A 25,000-nucleotide genomic window follows, 5' to 3' on the forward strand; every position below is an offset into this window, starting at 1 on the left:
TTATTATTATTATTATTATTATTATTATTATTATTATTATTATTATTATTATTATTATTGGCTCATAAGGAGCTTTTACACAGGTCATCAAAGATCTCTCCTTGATAACAACCTATGGTGTTCTCTGGAAGCTGAGTGACCTCAAGTCTCCCCAGGTTTTCAGTACTCTCAACGTCTCTCGATGATATTAGCAAATGACTTTGCATTGTCGCAACAGCCGTTTACTCACTAGTAGCGAGCATTGATCTTCACTGGAATTTGAGTGGCAATTAACCTCCTCAAGGTTTCAGTTCTCTTTGCACTTGTCCAGCTTGGTTCCATGTAGCGCTTATTATTATTATTGCTGTTGTTGTTGTTGTTGTTGTTGTTGTTGTTGTTGTTGTTGTTGTTGTTGTTGTTGTTGTTTTAACGTTACCCAGGTAGGCCCAACACGTTATAGCCTCAACGCAAAGCAGACAAAGAATAAAAAAAAAATTAACTCGCTTTTTACCCTTATAATATTTTATTTATTTATTTCCTCATTCTCCTGTCACGCATAACTTCCCGTTACGGTTGTGACATCACCCACGTCTCTAACATGCTCTCGAACTTCATACACGTCTCTACCGTGATCGTCTTCTCTAATGTGCTTTCTCTCCTTTCTATAGTCTTTTACATTTCACGTGACGTCCGCGCTCTGTTACATTATGTCTCCATTATGCCTACAACCTGCCGATACTAAAAAGAAATGTGTTGTTGTTAATTTAAATAAATTAACACAGACAAATAATTAGAATAATATTATATATGTGTGTGTGTGTGTGTGTGTGTGTGTGTGTGTGTGTGTGTGTGTGTGTGTGTGTGTGTGTGTGTGTGTGTGTGTGTGTCTTCATCGCTGTTGTGGCATGGTGCGGGGAAACACAGTTTCGGTATGCTTTATCTACGCATTATAGGACATCATTTCATACGTCGGTTTCTCTCACTCACACGACGGGGATTCTTTTTTTTTTTTTTTTTTTTTTACACAGTGGTCACCACTTATCAAGGCCCGGAAGCCACTCAGGGATAAGGGTTTTGCAAGTACATTATGTTAGTGTGGAGATTTGATGAAGTGTTTACTTAAGGGGCAGTTCATTAGGAATTTGTTAACGTTGGACTTGAACACATCCAAGTTATGGGTAATAGATGTAATCTTGTTTTTTTTTTTTACTACGTATCTTAAATCCGATATTTTAACATGTAGTGTACGGCATGGTTTCCCAAACTACACGACACCATGGAACCCCTGAGCAGGACAAAGGTTTTTCACGAAACATTAACAAGATTTCTAAATTAATATGAAAAAAACATCAATTTGACATTTTATCACTAACTCATGATTTTTGGGTTTCTTGATTGTTTTGTTTTTGTTTATTCAAAAAATGTTGCATTTTTTTTGTTGATTTATTTTTTATTTTCTTCCTCACGAACCATTCTGAAACTCTTTACACTTTTATTTATGTATCATATCTCTTTCCAGTAAAAAAATAAATAAATAAACAATAATTAAATGTCTGCAGTAATTTAATTTTTCTATATAAAGCATTTGGTAGTCTTTAAAAAAGGGCTTCTGGAGCAGTTCAGTCTCACTCACGTACCCCCAGGTGTACAGTACTCTTCCATGTAGATTTCTTCTTACAAAAATCTTCCCTAAACTAATCGGTGACGTCACGCCTTTACTGGTTCCTATTTCAGATTACTTCATTCACAAGTTTCTTAGACCTAATCCTTTAACACCGAAAATCAACTACTCGTCATCCGTCATTGATATATGAGAATATCTCTATTATTATATAAAAATCACTTTGTGTATCTGAGTTCCTTCCGTATAGGTTCTAAAACGGCTAAGTCAATCGTTTGCAAATTTCACACAAAGCTAATTTATATGTCTGATAGTGTTCATCCGATAAGTATCGAAATTCGAAAAAAAAAATCCGATCCTAAAATAGTCTTTCTTTCTTATAGGTGAGTTATAATTTTACGGGGGAATTTTTGTACGTTACAACGGCCGAGGAAGATAATTCTCAGCATATCAAGAGAAATTCAGTTCTCTGCAAATAATTTCTTCTTTAAAAAAAACATAACTATTGTCATTTGGATATATAGCTCAGTGACTAAAGATTGAATTTTTCCCTGTTTAAGCTCGGGCTTACCTCATTATTTTATTTTGGGTTTTTTTCTTACTAATGAGTTTAATTTACGATAAAAGAAGTACCATTTAAAATCACCGCAAATCATTTATTTGTTTGCATATTTTAAAACTAAACATTAATCAGAAGTGACTTTTCCAGGGCATTCATTGTCAAGCCCAAATATCAGCTGACGTGATATTGTAAACAAACACAGACAGAATTTGATGAACGACATTATCATTATTATTTTTTCTATTTTATTTTGTATTTTTTGTGTGCTTATTTTTTTTTTTATTTATTTTTTTTTTTTTGCGAATTAGGCTATCAAGCAAATTATCCCTTGTAATATATAATAATCAATAGAAGATTGATTCTATAATAATACATACACAATCTGCATAAATTAAAATATCATGTTTAAGTGTATTGTACGACTGGGCAACGCCGGGTCTCCAGCTGGTTATTTTATATCGGATGAACAAAAGAATTCAAAATAAAAAAGAGACCACCCATGTAATCGTCTTTCAAATTCATAATCCTTTTTGTCTGGTATAAACAAACTTCTGTCTTGATTTGTTCATGAATGTCGAAGAGTCTTTGTTAATTGTCGTTCAATTATATGCAGACATACAGTGGGTAGCAAAAGTATTTGGTACATTGGTATTTTTCGTATTTCTCAAGAAATATAAAGTTAATCTGAACTAAATTTACACTCAATCTTTGAACAGATATTATCTATCTAAAAATAAAACTGAAATGAAAATATACTTAGTTGACAAATATTTATTAACAAAAAATCAAATTACCCATATGCAAAAATATTTAACACGCGGTCAAATTTCATTCTTAAGCAGTCGTTTTATCTTGTAACAATATTTCAACCAATCAGAAATTTCATTCTTTAGCTGTCATTTAATCTTGCTACAATATTTCAACCAATTAGAAGCATCCCAGAGTTCTGGCTCCTTATAGGTCAGTTGATAACAGCTCTCAGACACTGCGCACGCCTCTTTCATTACTGTTTCAATCATGTTAAAGCAAAGGAATTGACTAATGATATACGCCAGGAAATAACAGCAAGGCATAAAGATGGAAAAGGGTACAGGAAAATCGCTTTAAAACTAAATTTGATGGTTACAGTTGGGGCTGTCGTGAGAAAGTGGAAAACAACGAGTGATAATATTTAAAAAAATCTTCTAAGTGGTCGGCTACGTAAATTTAATGATGTTCCCCCTCGTTACATTGCTCGTAACGTGAAAAAAGAACTATTTCTGACTTGTTCAGAAATTCAGAAGGGTTTGCGGGAATCAGGTATTGAAGTAAGCAAGGACACAATCAAGAGATCATTGAATCGTACAGGTCTGTATTCTAGGTTACAAAGAAAGACTCCATTATTGGCTCCTAGATTTGTGAAAGATCGTTTGAAATTTGTTTATAAATATCAATGTGAATCGGATGACTTCTGGAACAAAGTTATTTAGTCAGATGAAACAAAAATTGGGGTTCTCGAAAAAAGAAAAACATGCTTACCTGTGTATAGAGGAAAATAGGCATAGAATTTACTACCATCCCTACTGTACGATTTGAAAGTGGAAGTGTGATGATTTGGTCTGTTTTTCTGCAAATAGAGTTGGAGAAATGGAAATCATCGAAGGGAACATGAATGCAGCAAAATACACGGAGATTTTGTCAACACATCTGTTCAAGAGTGCCGCAGATTTAGGATTGGGCCATGACTCTATCTTCTAGCAAGATCATTATCATAAGCACAAGGCTAAAATAACTATGAAATGGTTTGAGGATAATGGGATACGAGTTCTACAGTGACCTCGCCACTCACCCGACGCAAATCCCATCGAAAATCTGTGGAAAATGTTATAGAGTACATGCAAGAGATCCCAAGAATATCAAGAAATTGAAGAATGTTTAAGAAGAAGAATGGCTGAAACTACCAGCAAGTGCTTGTAAGAAACTGGTAGGCAGTTATGGAAAGCCTTTGGAGGCTGCAAGGCAGAACAGATGATATACAACTAAATATTAGTAAGTGTGTTAAATACTTTTGCAAATGGGTAATTTGATTTTTCGTTAATAAATATTTGTCAGCTAAGTATATTTTCATTTCCCTTTTATTTTTGGATAGATAATATCTGATCAAAGATTGAGTGTAAATCTCATTTATTTACAACCGTAAACGTTATTTAAAATTAAAAACCTTTATACATTTTTTATGCAGACAGTACTTTTTGGTGGAAAATGTATAAGGTCATGTGTGTGTACGTGCGCGTTTGTTGATCTCCGCGATGATGAGTGGACTGAGGTTAACATATTTTGTGTAATGTGGTTACAGAATTAATTCAGTAATTGTACCGTTCATTTATTCAGGATTTTTGACAAAGTTAAGCTTACCTCTGTAAAGCTGTATTGATCGCAGTAGCTCTTTCATTATCAAGTCGGTTTGCGGGTGTGACACAACTCGGAACGCGTGAAGTAGTGTTGTATTCTACGGGGAAAAGAGACAGAAAAGAGAGAGATGAAAGAGGACGTTGATATCGCCATCTATGGGCTGAAACATGCGACTGTTGGAAATAAGGGGCGACAGCTGTATGTGTCTCAAACTGAATGTGTTGTACATTGTGTCCGTGTGTTCGCTGTGCGCAAAGGTACAAACTAAAGTGTATCTACATATAGTAGGGATTGACTTATCTACAGTTGTAATTCTGAATGGGCTTCTCAATCGCATTAACTCGACTCTCTTCTCTAACGTTTATTAGTAGTCAGTGTTCTTTCGTAGTACACGTATTTCGAGATTCCAACGTCGATAATCAGTCCAACAGAGACTGGGTCATTTAGACGACCGTTTTGCTGTCAGACTGAAGTAAAATGTCCTGTGTAGCCCTAGGAGGCCCACCCTCCCAGTCCTTGCCTCTGGCTTTCGGGTGGAACAAGTTCATCGCATGTTGCCTGGGGCGCCCTCACCGGGAATGCCGACGGGACTACTCAGGTATATTTTTGCAGGGCCGAAGTGCTTCTTCTCCTGGAACATTAACTTATTTTTCCACTCATCCGACCTTGTATCACATCCTCTCGCTGTGGGAGAGAGGTAAATATCGATTATTTCAATTTCTCAATTTCTGAGACGAGGATTAATTATTTGTATTATTTGTATTATTTGTATTATTCGGACAACTGTTCTCATCTTAAGTGTTTTTACAACGTTGTAACTCCCAACTTTCTTTAGGCGTGTCTTGTCGAATCGGGAATCTTTCTGTCGAACTCGGAAATCTGCACTGAATTTTTGTAATGAAACCCTTTATTTTCTCTTCCCTGCAATCTCTCTCCCACAGAAGACACGTTGTGGGCCTATCTTTGGTTTATCGTTATTTCCATGGCAAGTGCTAGTCTGAGCTCCAATCTCTGGTCCCCTCTCGCCAATCTTTCACGATAAATACCCGTCTAGCTGAAACCACTGTTAATAATTTTCCCCACTCTTTATCTGTGCCTAAATCAAAACGTAGATTCCATGAACAAAGCTTCTTTCTTAGAAATGCACGCCTGTGGAACTCTCTACCGTTTGCCTGTTTCCCACCTGACTTCAACTTGGATGTCTTTAAGTCCAACATAAGCAAATCCCTGATGAACCGCCCCCTTAAGTAATGACACTTTATCAAATCTCCAATACTAACAAATACTACAACACTATCCCATTGATTACTGTACACGCAATAACCCTTATCCCCGAGTGGCTTCTGGACCTTGATAAGTGGTGACCTCCTTGTAAGAAAAATCCACGGGGTCAGCATGCTCTCTATCTGTCAACCATTATTGGGTAGCGGTCCTAAGTAATTCGTAATTGTCTTGTGAATGGCGCCCATGCCGAGGATTGAACCTTCAACAACCAGGAGAGTATCACTTACAAAAAAATTTTACCAAGTACTTTATCCACTACATGGTGTATTCGAATAGATTGAAAATGTTAGTAGTCATATCAATGTCTTTACGCCACCTGCAAAGTTTTGGGGAATGATGTTTTTAGATTTGTTTACCTCAAAAAAGTTCATGTCCCCATTTGGGAACATCAAAATTTAATACATTCCAATAAAGGTTTTAGAAATTTCTTTTTGAATTGAATTTATGACACTCTAACATGCAAATCAACAAAATTTAATCAAATCTAAGCAAAGTACCCTTGGTTTTAAATGGGTTAATGTAAGTATACCTCTTGCCTGCAAACTCTTTCCACGTTACGAATTCTTCTCCCTGCAACCTCTTTCCCACAGAAATGACGTTTCGAGTTCTCCTCCCTGCAACTGTTTCCCAGCGAAAAGACTTTGCAAGTTCTCCCTGCAATCTCTTTTCCAAAGAAGAGATGTTGCGAGTTCTCGCCTCTGCAACCTCTTTCCCATAGAAATGACGTTGCGAGTTCTCGTCCCTGCAACCTCTTTTTCATAGAAAAAAAGGTTAAACGTTCTACTCCCTGCAACCTATTTCCCACAGAAGAGACGTTGCGAGTTCTCCTCTATGCAACCTCTATCCCACAGAAATGACGTTGCGAGTTCTCGTCCCTGCAACCTCTTTTTCATAGAAAAAAAGGTTAAACGTTCTACTCCATGCAACCTATTTCCCACAGAATAGACGTTGCGAGTTCTCCTCTCTGCAACATCTTTCTCATAGAAAAGACGTTGCGAGTTCTTTCCCACAGAAGAGACGTTGCGACCCTGGCTTTGCTCTATCATTACTGTCATGGCAAATTCTCGTCTGCGTTTCAATCTATGGGTCCCCCTGTCAAACTTTTGCAAAACGTACTCGTTTAGTTACAACAATTATCAATAATTTTACCACCTCCATCTGTGCTTAAATCTAAACGAAAATTCCATGAACAAAGTGATACGCTTAAATGATCAAAATAGATCCAATTTTAACCTCTAACGATTACTACGCTGTTGTACTGGTGACCACCGTACACTCATTAGCCTTTACTTTTGAGTAGCTTTTGAGCCTTGATAAGTGGTAACACCTTGTAAAAACATATGTGCTCACTCGTCTTGTTAGCCATCTGTGAACGTAAAATGTGTATTCGTTTATTTTATTATAAATATACACTTAAACTAGTCCATATATTTCATTACTAACTTTATCGGTAACTTTTCATATGTTGTAATGTTTATAGGTTTGTCTGTCTTTGTTTTATGTGTTTTTGTTTGTTTGTTTGTTTGTTTGTTTGTTTGTTTTATCAAACATTCAAATTCACGGGAAATGTTCTATGACTCAACTTTAAAACGTCGAGGTCGGGAGTGTTTTATTCTTTTTGTTAGGGACATACACAATACTGGTTTTTGAATGAGTATACGAGTCGGCTGTTCTCTTACAAAATAGCACACATCCCTTAAAGTATTTTTTCTCTTTTACAATTATTTATTAGATGTAGTTTGGTTTGGAAGTGTCTCTTTTACGGCACATCAACCTTTTTTTATCATTTACTGACGAATCCAGCCATTTTGGGATTATGTAATGTTAAATTTATTCATTTTCGCTTGTCTATGTATGTCTGTTTTTTGTTTGTTTGTTGCTTTGTTCTTTTTAATGCGGTTTTGGGATTATATAAGGTTCTCCAAAAGCTGTATCGTTACGCGACCGAAGAGGAGATATTTATCATAGAGTGGTACTTTCGTTTGAATTCAAATTTAAAATCCGTCAGCTCCTTTCGGAACACCCTATATAATATCGATTTATTCATTGTTTTGTGTTTTATCCTGTTTTTTTTTGGGGGGGGTACTAATTTGTCATCACGTATCAATGTAACGTTTCAGTTACAAATAAAGGAAAGAAAGAAATAAAAATTTAGGTCAGCATTTTTTTAATTTTTTTTTAAGTTTTTTTTTTGCCGTTTCGACACCACTTAAAAAGTCTCTCGCTGCTACATGTCCATCTAGCTTGACGTTCATTTCTCTTTCCTCTGACCGCATGCCGGCCACAGCCGGTCCATTCTCGTCCTCGATTTTACACATCCTTTCCTTCGACCCTAACTTTTCTACTGTCGACCACGTGGTGCTTTTTTCTCCTTTTTTCCTTTTTCTTTTCGCGCACACTTCCTAATTTGCTATGCGCGTTTTTTGGCAACTACTGCTGTTAATCTCTTTGCAAGACAGCCATCTTTCGCTGCTGCTAATATTTTGCCACGTACTCATATATACTATGTTAGATCAAGTCCCAGAGCCACATGAAGATAAGAGCTTAATAAATCGTTAATGGACATTGATCGCAATCACGAGAGAATTAAAGTTAATAGAGGGAATGTGCAAGAAAATTGGTAAAGTGGAAGTTATTTTCCAAGAGGACAACTAAACAAGTATGGGTTTATATTAAACTTAAAGATGATTATATTGCAGTCGGTTGGGAAGATTTTTTCTGAAGATAGACCGTTTAATGCAATATCAACTGTTTAAATATAATATAATAAAAAATCAAGACTCTTCGGTGTATTTGCCTAATAAAACGTAATCAATTTGTTGTGTTAAACATTATTATTTTTCTGTTACACAGAATTAATTGTTTTGTTGAACATAATTTATTCGTTTTGTAAAACATAATTTATTTGTTTTGTTAAACATAACAAATTCGTTTTGTTAAACATAATTAATTTTTTTTGTTAAATAAAATTAATTCGTTTTAATAAACATAATAACTTTGTCTTGTTAAACATAATAAATTTGTGTTGTTAAAATTAATTAATTTGTTTTGTTAAACATTAATATTTTGATTTGGTAAACAAAATTAATTTGTTTTATTAAACATAATTTGTTTTGTTAAACATGATTTGTTTTATTAAACATAATTTGTTCCATGAAAGATAATTTGTTTTATTAAACATAATTTGTTTTGTTAAAGATAATTACTTCGTTTTAATAAAGATAATTAATTTGTTTTATTAAACATAATTTGTTTTGTTAAACATAATTTGTCTTGTTAAACATAATTTGTTTCATGAAAGATAATTTATTTTATTAAACATAATTTGTTTTATTAAACATAATTTGTTTTGGTAAACATAATTAATTCGTTTTAATAAACAAAATTAATTTGTTTTATTAAACATAATTTGTTTTGTTAAACATAATTTGTTTTGTTAAACATAATTTGTTTCATGAAAGATAATTTGTTTTATTAAACATAATTTGTTTCATTAAACATAATTTGTTTTATTAAACATAATTTGTTTTGTTCTACATAATTTATTTTGTTTAACATAATTTGTTTTTGTTGTGATGGAATCATCCTCCAAATGGACTGTTCTATCCATTATATAAACCATAGACCTTTTGATCCCAGGTGTGGATTAAGCACCAGAGTGACCCTCGCCTGCTCGGTGACGTTTACTACTCTTTTCAGTTGTAACCTTTTTACGTTGTTGTTCCAGTAATGCATTGTTTAAACTCCATTCCGTTGTTCTGTTTTCTTTGTGGCTTATTGGAAGCCATAACAGTTTTATTAACCATGATTTGTTTTGTTAAACATAATTTGTTTTCTGAAACATAATTTGTTTTGTTAAAAATAATTTGTTTTGTTAAACATAATTTGTTTTGTTAAACATAGTTCGTTTTGTAAAACATAATTTATTTCTGTAGTTAAACATAATTTATTTGTTTTGTTAAACATAATTTATTTCTGTAGTTAAACATAATTTATTTCTGTAGTTAAACATAATTTATTTGTTTTGTTAAACATAATTTATTTCTGTAGTTAAACATAATTAATTCGTTTTGTTAAACATAATTTATTTCTGTATAGTTAAACATAATTTATTTCTGTAGTTAAAAGTAATTTATTTGTTTTATTAAACCTAATTTGTTTTGTTAAACATAATTAATTTGTTTTGTTAAACATAATTTATTTGTTTTGTTAAACATAATTTGTTTTGTTAAACAATTAATTTGTTTTGTTAAACATAATTTATTTCTGTAGTTAAACATAATTAATTCATTTTGTTGAATATGATGTATTTGTTTTATAAACATAATTGATTGGTTTTATTAAACATAATAAATTTTCTGTAAACCATAATTGATTTGTTTTATAAAACATGATTAATTTGTTTTATTAAACATAATTGATTTGTTTGTTAAACAAAATAAATTCATTTTGTTAAAAATTATTTGTTTTATTCGACATAATTAATTTGTTTTATAAAACAGGATTAATTTATTTTGTTCTACATAATTAAATTGTGTTATAAAACATAATAAAGTTGTTTTTTAAACATGAGCTATATGTTTTTTAAAATTTAACTAATTTGTATTGTTAAACATAAATTATATGTCTTATTAAATATAATTTGATTTTTATACATAATTTATTTTATTAAACGTAAATAAATGTGTTTTTTAACATAGCTTGTATGTTAGATTAAACATAATTACTTTGTTTTGCTAAACATTATTAATTAACCTTATTATACATACGTAATTATTTATTAAATTTAATTTATTCGTTTTGCAAAACCTAATTACTTTGTATCGAAAAACGTTTTTAATTTTTTCATGATACTCATTAATTTGTTTCGTTTAACAATTAATTTGTTTTGTAAAATATATTTTGTATTGTTAAACAGAATTAATTATTTTATTAAAGATAATAAAGTTGTGTTATTACACATTATTAATTTGTTTAAAAATAATGAATTTGTTTTGGGTAAATATAATTAAGTTGTTTATTAAACATAAATGTGTTTGTTAAACATTGTTAATGTGTTTTGTTAAACATAATAAATTTTTTATAAACATATTTTTTATTTAATATGATTTGTTTTATTAAACATGATTTATTTGTTTTATTAAACATGATTGTTTTGTTTTATTAAACATGATTTGTTTTTATTAAACATGATTTGTTTTATTAAACATGATTGTTTTGTTTTATTAAACATGCTTGCTTTGTTTTATTAAACATGACTTTTTGTTTTATTAAACATGATTTGTTTTATTAAACATGATTGTTTTGTTTTATTAAACATGATTGTTTTGTTTTATTAAACATGATTTTTTTTTTTGTTTTATTAAACATGATTTTTTTTGTTTTATTAAACATGATTCTTTTGTTTTATTAAACATGATTGTTTTGTTTTATTAAACATGATTTATTTGTTTTATTAAACATGATTGTTTTGTTAATCATAGATGCTTTGTTGTCTTATACACATCATTTGTTTTGTTTAGCTTTATATGTTTTGTAAAATATGATTTATTTGTTTTGTTAAACAGAACCAATTTATTTAATTGAACATAATTCGTGTTGGGTAAGTATAATTAAGTTTTTTATTACACAGAATAGATTTGTTTTGTGAAACATTGTTTATTTCTTTTGTTAAACATAATTTATTTGTTTTATTAAACATTTTAAAGTTGTTTTATTACACATAACAAATGTGTTTGTTAAACCTTTTGTAACACATTTTTTATTTGTTTTCATGAATATAATTCATTTGTTTAATTAGACATAATTAATTTGTTACATGAAAAATAATTGATTTCTTTTATTAAACGTAATTTATTTGTTTAATTAAGCATAATTCAGTTGTTCTTTTATACAGAAGGATTTCGATTTGTTAAACATAATTGTGTGGGCCATTTTACATAGTTTATTTTTTATTAAATATAATTAATTTGTTTGCTTTAACAGAAATTAGAAGTTTTATTAAACATGATTTGTTTTGTAAAACACAAATTTGTTATGTTTAACACAATTTTTTTTTTTTATTAAACATAATTAGTTTGTTTTGGCAAACATAATTACTTTATTTTATTGTAAATAATTCGTTTGGTTTATTTAGCATAATTATTTTGTTTTGTAAAACATAATTAATTTATTTTGTTCAACATTATTAATTCGTTTGATTATACTTTGGTATTTTTTGTTAAACATATGTTTTTTGGGGGGAATCAATTAATTGTTTTTGGTAAAATATAATCAATTTATTTTACTAAACATAATGGAATTGTTTTATTTAACATGATTAATTAGTTTTGTCAAACAAATTGTTTGCTTATTAAAACATAATTGTTTTTATTAAACTTAATTAATTTGTTTCGTTAAACAATTAATTTGTTAAAAAAGTAATTAGTTTAATTAAACATATTTAAGTTGTTTTTAAACACATTGACTAGTTTTGTTTTACACAATTAATGTGTTATATTAAACATAATTAATTTGTTTTGTTAAACATAATTAATAAATCTTGTTAAACATAATAAAAAAAAAATTTTTAAATATACTTCATTTTTTTGTTTAATATAATTGATTTGTTTAATTAAACAAAAAAAATTATTTTGCTAAGCATAAATAATTTTTTTGTTTAATATAATTGATTTTTTTTAATTAAACACAAAAATTATTTTGCTAAGCATAAATATTTTTTGTTTAATATAATTGATTTGTTTAATTAAACACAAAAGATTTATTTTGCAAAACATAAATAATTTTTTTGTTAAGCATAAGAAGTTATTTTTATTATACATAATTAATTTGTTTTATCAAGGAGTGTTTATTCATTTTATTAAACATAATTAACTTACTTTCTTTTACATAATAAATTTCTTTTATTAAACATAATAGATTTTTTAAACATAAATTACCTATTTTATCAAAATTAAACATATTTATTTTTTTAAACAAAATTCATTAGTTTTGTAAAATATAATTCTTTGTTTTACTTAATGTAATTAATTTGTTTTGATTAACATAATTTATTTTATTTTTTCTGATTAAACTTAATTATTTTGGCTTATTAAGTATAGATCTCATGCTTGGTTAAACATAAGAAATATGTTTTATCAAACATTATAACTTTGTTTTATTAAACATAATAGTTTTGTTCAACATAAATAGTTTGTTTTGTTAAACGTCAGGAAAGTATTTTGTAAAACGTAATTAATATATATTTGGCTTTATTAAACGTAATTATACTAATTTCGTTAACATAATTTATTTGTATTGCTTAATGTAATTATTTTGGGCTGTAAACCATTATTAATATGTTTTATTATACATATTTAATTTGGTTTGTTAAACATAGTTCTTTTTATTAAACATAATTAATTTGTCTTAATAAAAAATAATAAAAATAATGAATTTTTTGTTAGACATGAGTAAATTGTTTTATTATACATAATTTATTTGTTTCGTTAAACATATATTCTTTTGCATAAAATTCGCGCTTAAACCAGGAAACACATGGATATAAACAGTTACGAGACAAAACGTATTTCCACTTCGGGAGACTTCGACCTGTTATTACATTATTATGAAGAAGAAAAAAATTAATCGGACTGCCATCTCTTTGATAAAGCCAGGTTATTGACGAAAACTTTAATAACACCCCCCCAAAAAATAATTAAAAATGTTTTTTTCATTTCACAATATTTTCAGGTTTTCAAATGTTCTTTATATATATATATATATATATATATATATATATATATATATATATATATATTTATTACCGTATCTTTCTGTTAAGTTACATTATTGTTTCGGCTACTCGGCCGTTTTTTTTTACCGTCTGTAGCGTCCTCAGGGCGGCCAAAAAAACGGCCGAGTAGCCGAAACAATAATGTAACTTAACAGAAAGATACGGTAATAAAAAATAAAACGCATATTTGTTCTACAACAGTATTGAGCACTTTCTTCAGTTTTTATTAATTACCATCTCCACTATATATATATATATATATATATATATATATATATATGCATATATATATATACTAGTAAAAGTACCCATCGATGACTGAGTTCAAAAACAGCCTACAGAAAATGGACTCTGATTTATGAAAGTATGATAGGTTATGAAAAGGAAGGGTTGTAAAGAGATAGCTTCGAATTTAGGGGTATCAAAACCAAAGCAAAATATGATGAAAGTAAAAATAGAATAGATAGACCCCATAATTTATTATACCATATCTGTTCACACTGTGGATCTATATTAAAAAAAAAACTTGTTAAACTTGTGACATATTTCCATTCTATGGAGATCAGGTGCGAAGGAACACCACATAATTTTATTATACTTTATTTCTTCAAACTGAAACAAATTTATCAAAATATACTTACGCAGATAGATATGAAAAGTCTTTATTGAAGTTTGTGCCTATTTGTGGAGGCCAGGCGCGAACGCAGACCCCACAATTTTATCATACCATCCCTATTTAAGTTAAAACATACTTATCAAAGTATTCTTATGTACATCTATATCAAAAACACATGTAAAAGTTTTGTTTTTTTTTAATTTTAAATTTTTTTATTTCCATACTTTGTAGACCAGGCGCGAACGTAGACCCCACAATTTTAATGAACCACTATTCTGCCAGATGAAACATACCCATTCCTTGTCTCGATACATCTTCTATCATTATATGTGATCAGTTTTTTAAAATTATCAACCATATATGTTGCCTATTCGTGACCATACACACACACACATTCAGCTTTATATATATATATAGATATATATATATATATATATATATATATATATATATATATATATACTTAATTTACTCACATAAAATATTCGAAAGTATAGATTCATGCGTAAACTTTAAGTATTTACTTCAAAAGTGCTCAATACGTAGGTAGAGCTAGTTGGTAATTTATAAAATATACATGGCGATTAAGCTACACTGAATATTCGGCGTTTCATCCACTCTAGGACTCCTCAGGATTATGCGCATAGTATATATATATATATATATATATACTTTTTTCATCAAAAAAAGTAAATAAAAATGATTTTATCATTTTTCAACATTTTCAGGTTTTCAAATTTTCTCATTTAAATTCATTAAAAAAATGATTTCTAAAATATGTGACTTTACATTGCTTAAATTTCGCGCTTAAACCAAGCGACAACACATAAATATAAATAGTTACCGAGAAAAGACGTATTTTCTCTTCGGGTGGCTTCAACCACATATTACATTATTATGAAGAATAAAAAAAAACAAATTTTCTTGTATATTCTTTTGTTTTGGGAAACATAATTATTTTTTTTATGTAAAATATGAGAAATAAATTTATTAAACATGATTAAATTGTTTTATTAAACATAATTAAAATGTCAAACCTAATTCATTTGATTTGTCTTATTAAAAATAATAAATATGTTTGCTAACCATAATTATATTTTGTTAAACATAATTAATGTTTTATTAATCATAACTAAATCTTAAATTAAACATTTCTAATTGTTTTCAAAACATAATTAATTTGTTTTGTTAAACAAAATTAATTTTGTTTGCTTAACATAATAATTAATTTATTAAACATAATTTACTTGTTTTGTTTGACCTTCTTATTTTTTAAAACATTATTAATTCTTTTTATAATTAATAATTAATTTATTAGATTCTTTTATTAAATATAATTTATTACTTTGGTTAAACATAATTATTTTGCTTTGTTAAACATAACAGATTTGTTTTTTAAACATAATTTATTTGTTTTATTAAACATCATTCGATTGTTTTATTAAACATAATTAGTTTGTTATCTTGAACATAATTTATTTGTTTTATAAAACAAAATAGTTCATTTCATTGGACATAATGAAATTGTTTTATTAAATCTAATTTAATTCTTTTATAAAAAATCATACATTTTTATTAAACATTTCTAATTTTTTATTTAACATTATTAATTTCTTATATTAGACATAATTTCATTGTTTTTTAGACATTATAATCTTGTTTCGTTTAACATTATTAATAGTTTTTGCTAAATATAATTACTTTTTTATTGAACATAATTAATTTGTTTTATGAAATATACATAATTTGTTTTGTTAAAAATGATTACATTTTTGTTAAGATAATTTATTAGTTTTATTAAACGTAATTTATTCGTTTTGTAAAACATAATTAATTTGTTTTGTTAAGCATAAATAATTTGTTTTGTTAAACGTAATTTATTTGGTTTTATAAAAATTGATAGTTAGTTTTATTCACTATAATTTTTTTATTGAAAATATAATTTATTGGTTTTGTTAAATATCAGATTTTTGTTTTGTTAAATATAATTAATTTGTTTTGTTAAATATAATTATTTTGTTTTGTTAAATATAATTATTTTGTTTTGTTAAATATAATTAGTTTGTTTTTTTAAATATAATTAGTTTGTTTTGCTAAATAAAATTAGTTTATTTTGTTAAATATAATATGTTTGTTTTGTTAAATGTAATTTGTTTGCTTTGTTAAATATAATTAGTTTGTTTTGCTAAATATAATTAGTTTATTTTGTTAAATATAATTAGTTTGTTTTGTTAAATATAATTAGTTTGTTTTGTTAAATATAATTAGTTTGTGTTGTGGAACATAATTAAAGTAATAGTTAAAGCGGCAAATGTAATAGTTAGTAATAATCAATGATTGGTTGGGTACTATTATTTGAATATATTTATGCCTTTTTCAGCGGTATTTATGTATTTTTAATACAGTGAGTACCTAAGGAATTGAAACTAGTAGGGCCAATTGCATAATCCGGAACTTTTTTCCGTATGCCGCTTACACAATCCCTGTCGATCGAATAGCAATATTCTATAATAAATATTCATTAATAAAACTTTATAGCTTTTATAAGATATCTTTGATACTTAGCGTTTTAATAAACTTTACATCTATTTTTTCGGCCCTGTCGGTGGAGCATTAGAATACGCCGACTGCCCCCCTGCAGAAGGTAAAAGTCCCACAATGGGGGTCCTGGATATGACCTTAAACTATAGCCAGTGGTGAGGCCCCAGCTTGTGGGCTTTGGAGGGTGTGGAGCCACCCTTTAATTACAATTGCTCCCAGGTCAACTCTGACCCAGAGTGGTAGTACCTGTTAGGGTCCCAACTATGGGTTAAATAGAAACCGACTTGAAAACAACAAATATATTCTATTAAAAAAAAATTTCTTCAAAATCTTTGGATTCGGCATTAAATAACCCGAAAAGGGTTGATATGCCGTAAAACAAAAAACAACCCACCAACCAACCATCTATTTTTTATTTTAATTTGTATTATAATATAAATAATTAAGTCATAGGTTATATATATACATATATATATACACTTATATATATGTGTGTGTGTGTGTGTGTGTGTGTGTGTGTGTGTGTGTGTGTGTGTGTGTGTGTGTGTGTAAATATATAGTCTAAAGAAGCTTTGAATAAAAAAAATCAGAAATAAAAATAAAAAATGCAGTTTAAATTCTCAGAAGGAAAATATATATATATATTAATTTTCCCTTATTTGCAGACTAAGCACCTACATAATCCGATTTCTAAAAGTTTATAATGACCAAAGAAAATTCATTTATATATGATTGAAAAAAAAAACTTAACTAAAATTGTTAAATAGAAATAGACTTAGCACTTGCATAAGCCGATTTCGCAAAAGTCTTCAATTTTAAAACAGAATTTAACTACATGAGGATGAAAAGAGAACACCTTAGCTAAAGTTTTGTAAATAGAAAACGGGGATCATCAGCTTCTTACCATGTAGCTGTTTCGAAGATTTAAAAACAGGACACTGTTAAATACATGGCTCTCCAGTGGATAATACCACTTCCCCAATAAAATATATATATTTAGAGAGAAAGAGTTGCAGTATATAGAGAGAGAGAGCGAGAGAAAGAGAGAGAGAGAGCATGTCTGTGTATGTGTGTGTGTGTTTGTAAAAGAGAGAATATATCATGAAAATATATGGCAGTTATATACATATATAGATATATATGTAGAGGGGGAGAGGATAGAGAGAAAGAAACAGAGAGAAAAATAGAGAGAAGGAGAGAGAAATATAGAATATATTATTCTTAAAAAAAACTTACAGATTACAATGTCCATTAAGTGTACTGAGGTTTGGCGTTTTTGTATGTGTCTGATTCTAAACAAATTGCAATACCAATTATCATTGTCAATAACAAGGTAATAAAACTATTTTTTAACATAATGACATATTTGATTTTTGCAGTTTAAAATTTATTTTTAGATACACGAACACTCAGACGCCACGTGACATAAGTAATCGTTTTTAATAACGCTTATTTTGAAATTTATGAACCCTCAGACACTGCGTGAAATAAGAAATCGTTTTCATAGCGTTTATTTTTAAATTTATGAACACTCAGACACCGCGTGACATAAGAAATCGTTTTCATAAAGTTTATTTTTAAATTTATAAACCCTCAGAAACCACGTTACATAAGTAATCGTTTTCAAAACGTTTATTTTTAAATTTATGAACACTCAGACACCGCGTGACATAAGAAATCGTTTTCATAACGTTTATTTTTAAATTTATAAACCCTCAGAAACCACGTTACATAAGTAATCGTTTTCAAAACGTTTATTTTTAAATTTATAAACACTCAGACACCGCGTGACATAAGAAATTGTTTTCATAAAGTTTATTTTTAAATTTATGAACCCTCAGAAACCACGTTACATAAGTAATCGTTTTCATAACGTTTATTTTTAAATTTATGAACCCTCAGAAACCACGTTACATAAGTAATCGTTTTCAAAACGTTTATTTTTAAATTTATAAACACTCAGAAACCTTGTGACATAATTAATCGTTTTCATAACGTTTATTTTAAAATTCATGAACCCTCAGAAACCACGTTACATAAGTAATAGTTTTCAAAACGTTTATTTTGAAATTCATGAACACTCAGAAACCTTGTGACATAAGTAATCGTTTTCATAACGTTTATTTTTAAATTCATGAACCCTCAGAAACCACGTTACATAAGTAATCGTTTTCATAACGTTTATTTTTAAATTTATAAACACTCAGACACCGCGTGACATAAGAAATTGTTTTCATAAAGTTTATTTTTAAATTTATGAACCCTCAGAAACCACGTTACATAAGTAATCGTTTTCATAACGTTTATTTTTAAATTTATGAACGCTCAGAAACCACGTTACATAAGTAATCGTTTTCAAAACGTTTATTTTTAAATTTATAAACACTCAGACACCGCGTGACATAAGAAATTGTTTTCATAAAGTTTATTTTTAAATTTATGAACCCTCAGAAACCACGTTACATAAGTAATCGTTTTCAAAACGTTTATTTTTAAATTTATAAACGCTCAGAAACCTTGTGACATAATTAATCGTTTTCATAACGTTTATTTTTAAATTTATGAACCCTCAGAAACCACGTAACATAAGTAATCGTTTTCATAACGTTTTTTTTTTAATTTATAAACACTCAGAAACCTTGTGACATAAGTAATCGTTTTCATAACGTTTATTTTGAAATTTATGAACACTCAGAAACCTCGTGACATAAGTAATCGTTTTCATAACGTTTATTTTTAAATTTATGAATCCTCAAAAACCACGTAACATAAGTAATCGTTTTCAAAACGTTTATATTTCTTTTAATTCATGAGCATGTAGACATGATTAGCGTGTAAGTTTTTCGTCAGAGCAACCAGTCCCTTCTATGCCCACGCAAAGGAAGATGTCCGATATTTAGGATTGATTTCCCACCCAATGAAGGGGGGGTCACGAAATAGGACAATCCCTCTTGCATAACCTACCTCACTAGTAATACGAGTGATTTACACGTATATTAGGAAAACAGACTTCTAAAGTACTGTAATTGTTTTTATTAGATGTTTTTTGTTGTTTGTTTGTTTGTTTTGGGAGTTGCGCGGATGGGGGAATTTTCATTTTTCCTTTATTTGTTCTTGTTGTTATTATTGTTGTGGGCTGTGTGTGTGTGTGTGTGTGTGTGTGTGTATACAAAAGAGTCTCTCGTTCTATTATAGAAAAGGGTGTGTAATCGTAGGGAAGTGGTTAGATGTGATTTGCCTTTCCCGATTTGTACTAAGAGCAACACACCTTCTTGTGTAACACTAGAATAATCGCAAGGCACAGGGTTTGGCGTTAAAAGGAACAATACCGCCGGAATTGCCAAATAATAAATTATGATACGCCAGTTTACGAAAGGGTCGAAAATAAGCATCAAATTGCCATCACAGAATTAGTCATATCTTGTGAACCAATATATATACATAGTCACCCACATACATACTGTTTCTTTGTATCACAACTTGTCAGTTCGGCTAGACTTTCCCCAGCCGTGGATCGAACCTACAACCGTTGCGATGACAGTCAGCAGCTCTAACCATCGAACCACGAATCAGTGCAGTAAGTATTTCTCTATGAGTGTGTATTAAACTCACACCTGCCCGTCGCAACAGTGTTCAAACCATGTGCGTGCGTGTGTGTGTGTGTGTGTCCCACATACAGAACTGTTTCGTTGTATCACAACTCATCAGTGCGACTAGACTAGCACCTTTCCCTAGCCTAAGATTTAAACTACATGCATCGCGTTGATGGCAGTTCAACCCATCGATCCATGGGTGCGGTGCTCGTAAATGACCTCAACAAATGTCTATGAAGGTGTGACACCCAGCACTGATGATTACCAAAAAGATGAAACACTAATGTCTGTAGGTATTAAAATAAATATAGTAATAATTATATCAGCCCCTTTAAGAACTCGATTCTTATTTACGTTGAAATGATATAAGTAGGTCACTTAAACCCATGTCAAAATCATAACATAACTCTCAGTCGTCTTGAATAACATTTACGCTGTATCTAAATGTTAATTTCAACAATATTTCTTGCGGTTAACCTTGGCCGAGCGGTTTGTTCCTTGCTAATGGAGTCAGAGATGACTTCATGGTCGAGTTCGAATCTCCCGACCGGCAGTAATTGTCAAACCCTGCACTGATGATCTCCGAAAGGATGAAACACTAGCGTCGGTAGGTATTAAAAATAATTATAATTGAATAATAATTCTTTATGCCTACAGACACTAGTGTTGCATACTTATGCAACCATCAGTGTTGGATTACAATTACTGCCGGTTAGGAAATCCGAACTCAGCTACGAAGCCACCTTTAACTCTATTTGCTAAGCCTCTGTCGCCAGGAAGCCAAAATATTGCCAGGGGAATAAAGAACTAATAAACGCTCAATTCGGGGCGGTTATTAGACAATCCATAGTGTTCGAACAAGAAGTCGTAAACGTTGAATATACACCAGTTTACTGACTCTTAGTTTATACTTCCCAGAATATATATATATATATATATATATATATATATATATATATATATATATATATATATAGTCATACACATACAGTACTGATCGCTTTCACAGCTCATCAGTGCGGCTAGACAGACAACTACCTCAAGCCAGGATTGAAACCCGACTGCATGTACGATAGTCAAGGCTCCTAACCACTACGCTATCGGCGGCTGCTGAGCGAGTTGTGAGTTTAACGATGTTTTGACATCATCCGATAGTTATATTCCTTTGGAAAAAAAAGGATTGTAGAGTGCTCTGTTATAACGAAAAATTCCGAAAATAAGAGCGTATTATTTATATTTAAATTTACAGAAAGTTTAGATGAGACAAGTCGTCAGTACTGTCGGTCTCATACCTGATAATAAGGGGCCGTTTTAGATACCCATATCAAGCTCTTTTTAACCGATACTTATCTGTTTTATAACCGGAATAGGAATCATATAGATACATTACAAGATCTTCTTCAAATTTGAATTTTAGGTTGTTTCACGTAAACAACATTTGAGCGAGATCTTGTAATATTTCTATATGATCTCTATTCCGATTATAAAACAGATGATTATCGACTGAGGAGGGCTTGATATGAGTATCTAAAACGGTCCCCTATTATCAGGTTTGAAACCGACGGTACCGATGACTTGTCTCATCTAAACTTTCTGTAAATAAATATATATATGTAGGTATCTACATAAAAATGTTTGTGTCTATTTTTTTAGTATTTACATTTACAATACTGAAGACATTAGTAGAGCTAGTTTTTTTAGACTTTGATTCTGTAGGATTCTTTTTGTATCTTTCTGTTCTTATTTGTTACTGTTGTGGCCCTGAAAATATCTCTAATGGAAAAAACTGACACGGATATGGGTTAGAAAGGTAAAATATATTGAAACCAAAACAGAATATACAACGAGCAACCGTCGTAGCTATCTGCCAAAATGCCGTACTACAAAGTTGAAAGACCAGTATATACCACTCTCCCACCGCGACAGGACGTGACCCAAGATCAGAAGTTGGAAAAATCGACCAGCTCCCCAAAAGAAACAGCACTCCGGCTTTGCAAAAATAAGTCTGAGTAGCCACGTCGGCATTCCCCGATGATAGCGCCTCAGACAACAAGCGATAAGCTTGCTCCTCTCGAAAGCCAGGCGACAAGGCCTGAAGGGGTGTACTTCCTTGCTCTACACAAAACGTTTTTTATCAGTTCGACAGCAAAATGGCCAGCGAAATGGCTTAGTTTCTGTCAGGCTGATTGTTGAGGTAGGAACCTCGCCTAACATTAACTGCTAAGTAAACAAATGACCCCAGGAGTCATACCTCTTAATCTATTTCTACAACTAGGAAGAACCCATCTTTACTGCATGGGGGTATGTCCATAACAGTTACGGAAAAACTGTGCTCGTCATGAACATCGGCGTATTAGTTCATCCGTTTTGTTTTTAATCAATTTAATAATGTATCTGTGCTTACTAGGTGTTGGTATGTTTTTAAACGATTTTCTTTTTGGTCCCCCCGACAAAAGGAGGGTAAACCTGTAAATTCACCCTTGTTCGTTCGTTCGTTCGTTCGTTCGTTTATCCGCACTTTTCTTAATAACTAGGCCTTGGAATTTTTTGAAATTTTGCACAAACATTAAACATGATATGAGTAAAAAGTAACAGAACGGATTTTTTTTTATTATTTCACCCCAAACAAGGCACATTGGCACTTTTTTGTAGGGGGCTTCTGTCAGGGACATAAGCATCAGGTGTACTGTGTAGGAAGTTGGGCAGCAAGATGTCGGTTCACGTTATACTTGAACTTCTGCATGTCAGTACAGTTGGGGAAGCAGGGACCCGGAAGGGAATTCCAAAGTCTAGCTATTCTGAGGAAGAAAGTACTGGAGTAGCATGCTCTCTTACATCTAAGGATCTCTACCGTGAAGGGGTGGGATTTAGCTGCTTGTCGGGTTTGTCGGGGGTATTTACGTCGAGGAGGCACAAGCACTTGCAGTTCCTCAGAGCATTCAGTTGTAGAACAGGCAGAGGGGTGCAACATTTCGTCGATGGGACAGAGGCTGAAGTTTAGATGATAGTTTAGGACCTATCAGATTGGCTGTCTAGGAGCGAGAGACTAGTGGCAGATACACCATCCCAGATATGACAACAATACTCCATACATGGGCGAATGGTGGCCTTATAGAGGTATAGGATACTTTCTGGCGTTAGTAGCTTTCTAGCATGATAGAGAGAACCCACCTTCTTCGCAGCGGTTTTGGCAATACTCTCAATGTAATTGTTCCAACTCGTGTTTCCTGTGAGCGTTAGGCTGAGGAGTTTAAAAGATGTACTTTCAGATAAAGAATCATTGGCCATTGCTATTGGTCGTAGGGAAGGTTTCTTGTAATTATTGAAGAAAACAAGTTTAGACTTGGCAGCATTGAATGTGACCATCCATTCCTTTTATCGGAGATCATCCTCTAGTGCTTCTGACATTTCTTTAGATATTTGTTTTCCTGTCGTATCTGTTATAGAGCGTGGTGTCGTCAGCATATATACGCATCTCAGAGACAATTTTGTCAGGGAGGTCATTTATGAATATTAGGAATAACAGAGGTCCAAGGATTGACCCCTGAGGCACTGCCGCATTTATATCATATTGTTTAGATGTACGATCGTCAAGGACAACCTGGATTTTTCTATTATCTCAGAAGGAGTTAATTATGTTATGTATTCTTCCAGTGATCTGATTTTCTTGAGAAGACCCTCATGTCATACCCTGTCAAAAGCCATAGATATATCTAGAGCTACCGTTCTACCCTCCCCTGCTTTGTCAAGTGAATGGTATATACGTTCTGAGATTACAGTTAGGATGTCTGCTGTGGAACGGGTTTGCCTAAATCCATATTGTTGGTCAGTCAGAAGTTTAGCATCTGTAAGGTGATGGACTAGAGCTTGGTTAATTATAGACTCAAATATCTTAGCGAAAAGTGGGAGGAGGCTAATGAGGCGATAATTTACTGGGTCAGTTCTTTCACCAGAATTCTTGAAAACTGGTACTACAGAAGCAGTTTTCCAGCAGGCAGGAAAGCAAGATTCATTAAGGCATTTGTTGTAAAGTTTGGAGAGAACTGGGACTACTTCGGCGGCGCACTTTTTTAATAGCACACAGGGATGAGATCAGGTCCACATGCTTTTGCAGTGTAAAGATAGCATGCACCTGAGCAGGGGTGATATTCAGATCGTCTAGTGTAGCGTCTATCTGCAAAGGAAAGTCAGGGAGGAAGTGGTTAGCAGGGTCCAGTGTAGTGTTGGAGGCAAACCGTCTGACAAGCATGTTAGCCTTCTCAGTTGCAGAGCAAACAACCTCATGATTTTTGAATAGTGGGGGAATTGTTGATTGCCCATTATTCACTACACTGTTGTAGATTTTCAAGAAGTCACGGGTTCCTAATTTCTGTGCTTCGATGCGTTTTTTAGTGGTTTCAGTAAATTCTCTCTTAGCTGTCGCTATTTCTTTCTTAGTTATTTCTGGCTTCTATATACTTCTGTCTGTTTCATCTGGACTTATGTCGGTTAAATTTGTGGTACGCATGCTGCCTTTGCGCTATGGCATCTGCACAAGTAGAAGTAAACCATTGGGGAGAGTGGGGCTTGCTATAAAACAGGGAAAACGCCGAGTGCTCCCCCCCAGGGATGCCTTTCGGGTTAAAATGACTAAAATTAA

The 25,000-nt window shown here is 31.0% G+C and overlaps 1 long non-coding RNA gene across 1 annotated transcript in view; it reads right to left on the bottom strand.

The window, feature by feature from the left end:
- LOC145248251 (uncharacterized) overlaps window positions 1-17,729 on the bottom strand; it is a 53,642-nt gene extending 35,913 nt beyond the window's left edge. Inside the window, exons 1-2 of the long non-coding RNA XR_013863348.1 lie at window positions 17,673-17,729; window positions 4,557-4,650 (exon numbers count right to left, since the gene is read on the bottom strand). This is a non-coding gene — a long non-coding RNA (uncharacterized LOC145248251). The remainder of the gene's footprint in view (window positions 1-4,556; window positions 4,651-17,672) is intronic.
- Window positions 17,730-25,000: the final 7,271 nt, after the last annotated feature.

This window comes from Euprymna scolopes, chromosome 26, assembly GCF_053919585.1.
Source record: "Euprymna scolopes isolate OS-2025 chromosome 26, ASM5391958v1, whole genome shotgun sequence".
NCBI classification, from domain to species: domain Eukaryota; kingdom Metazoa; phylum Mollusca; class Cephalopoda; order Sepiida; family Sepiolidae; genus Euprymna; species Euprymna scolopes.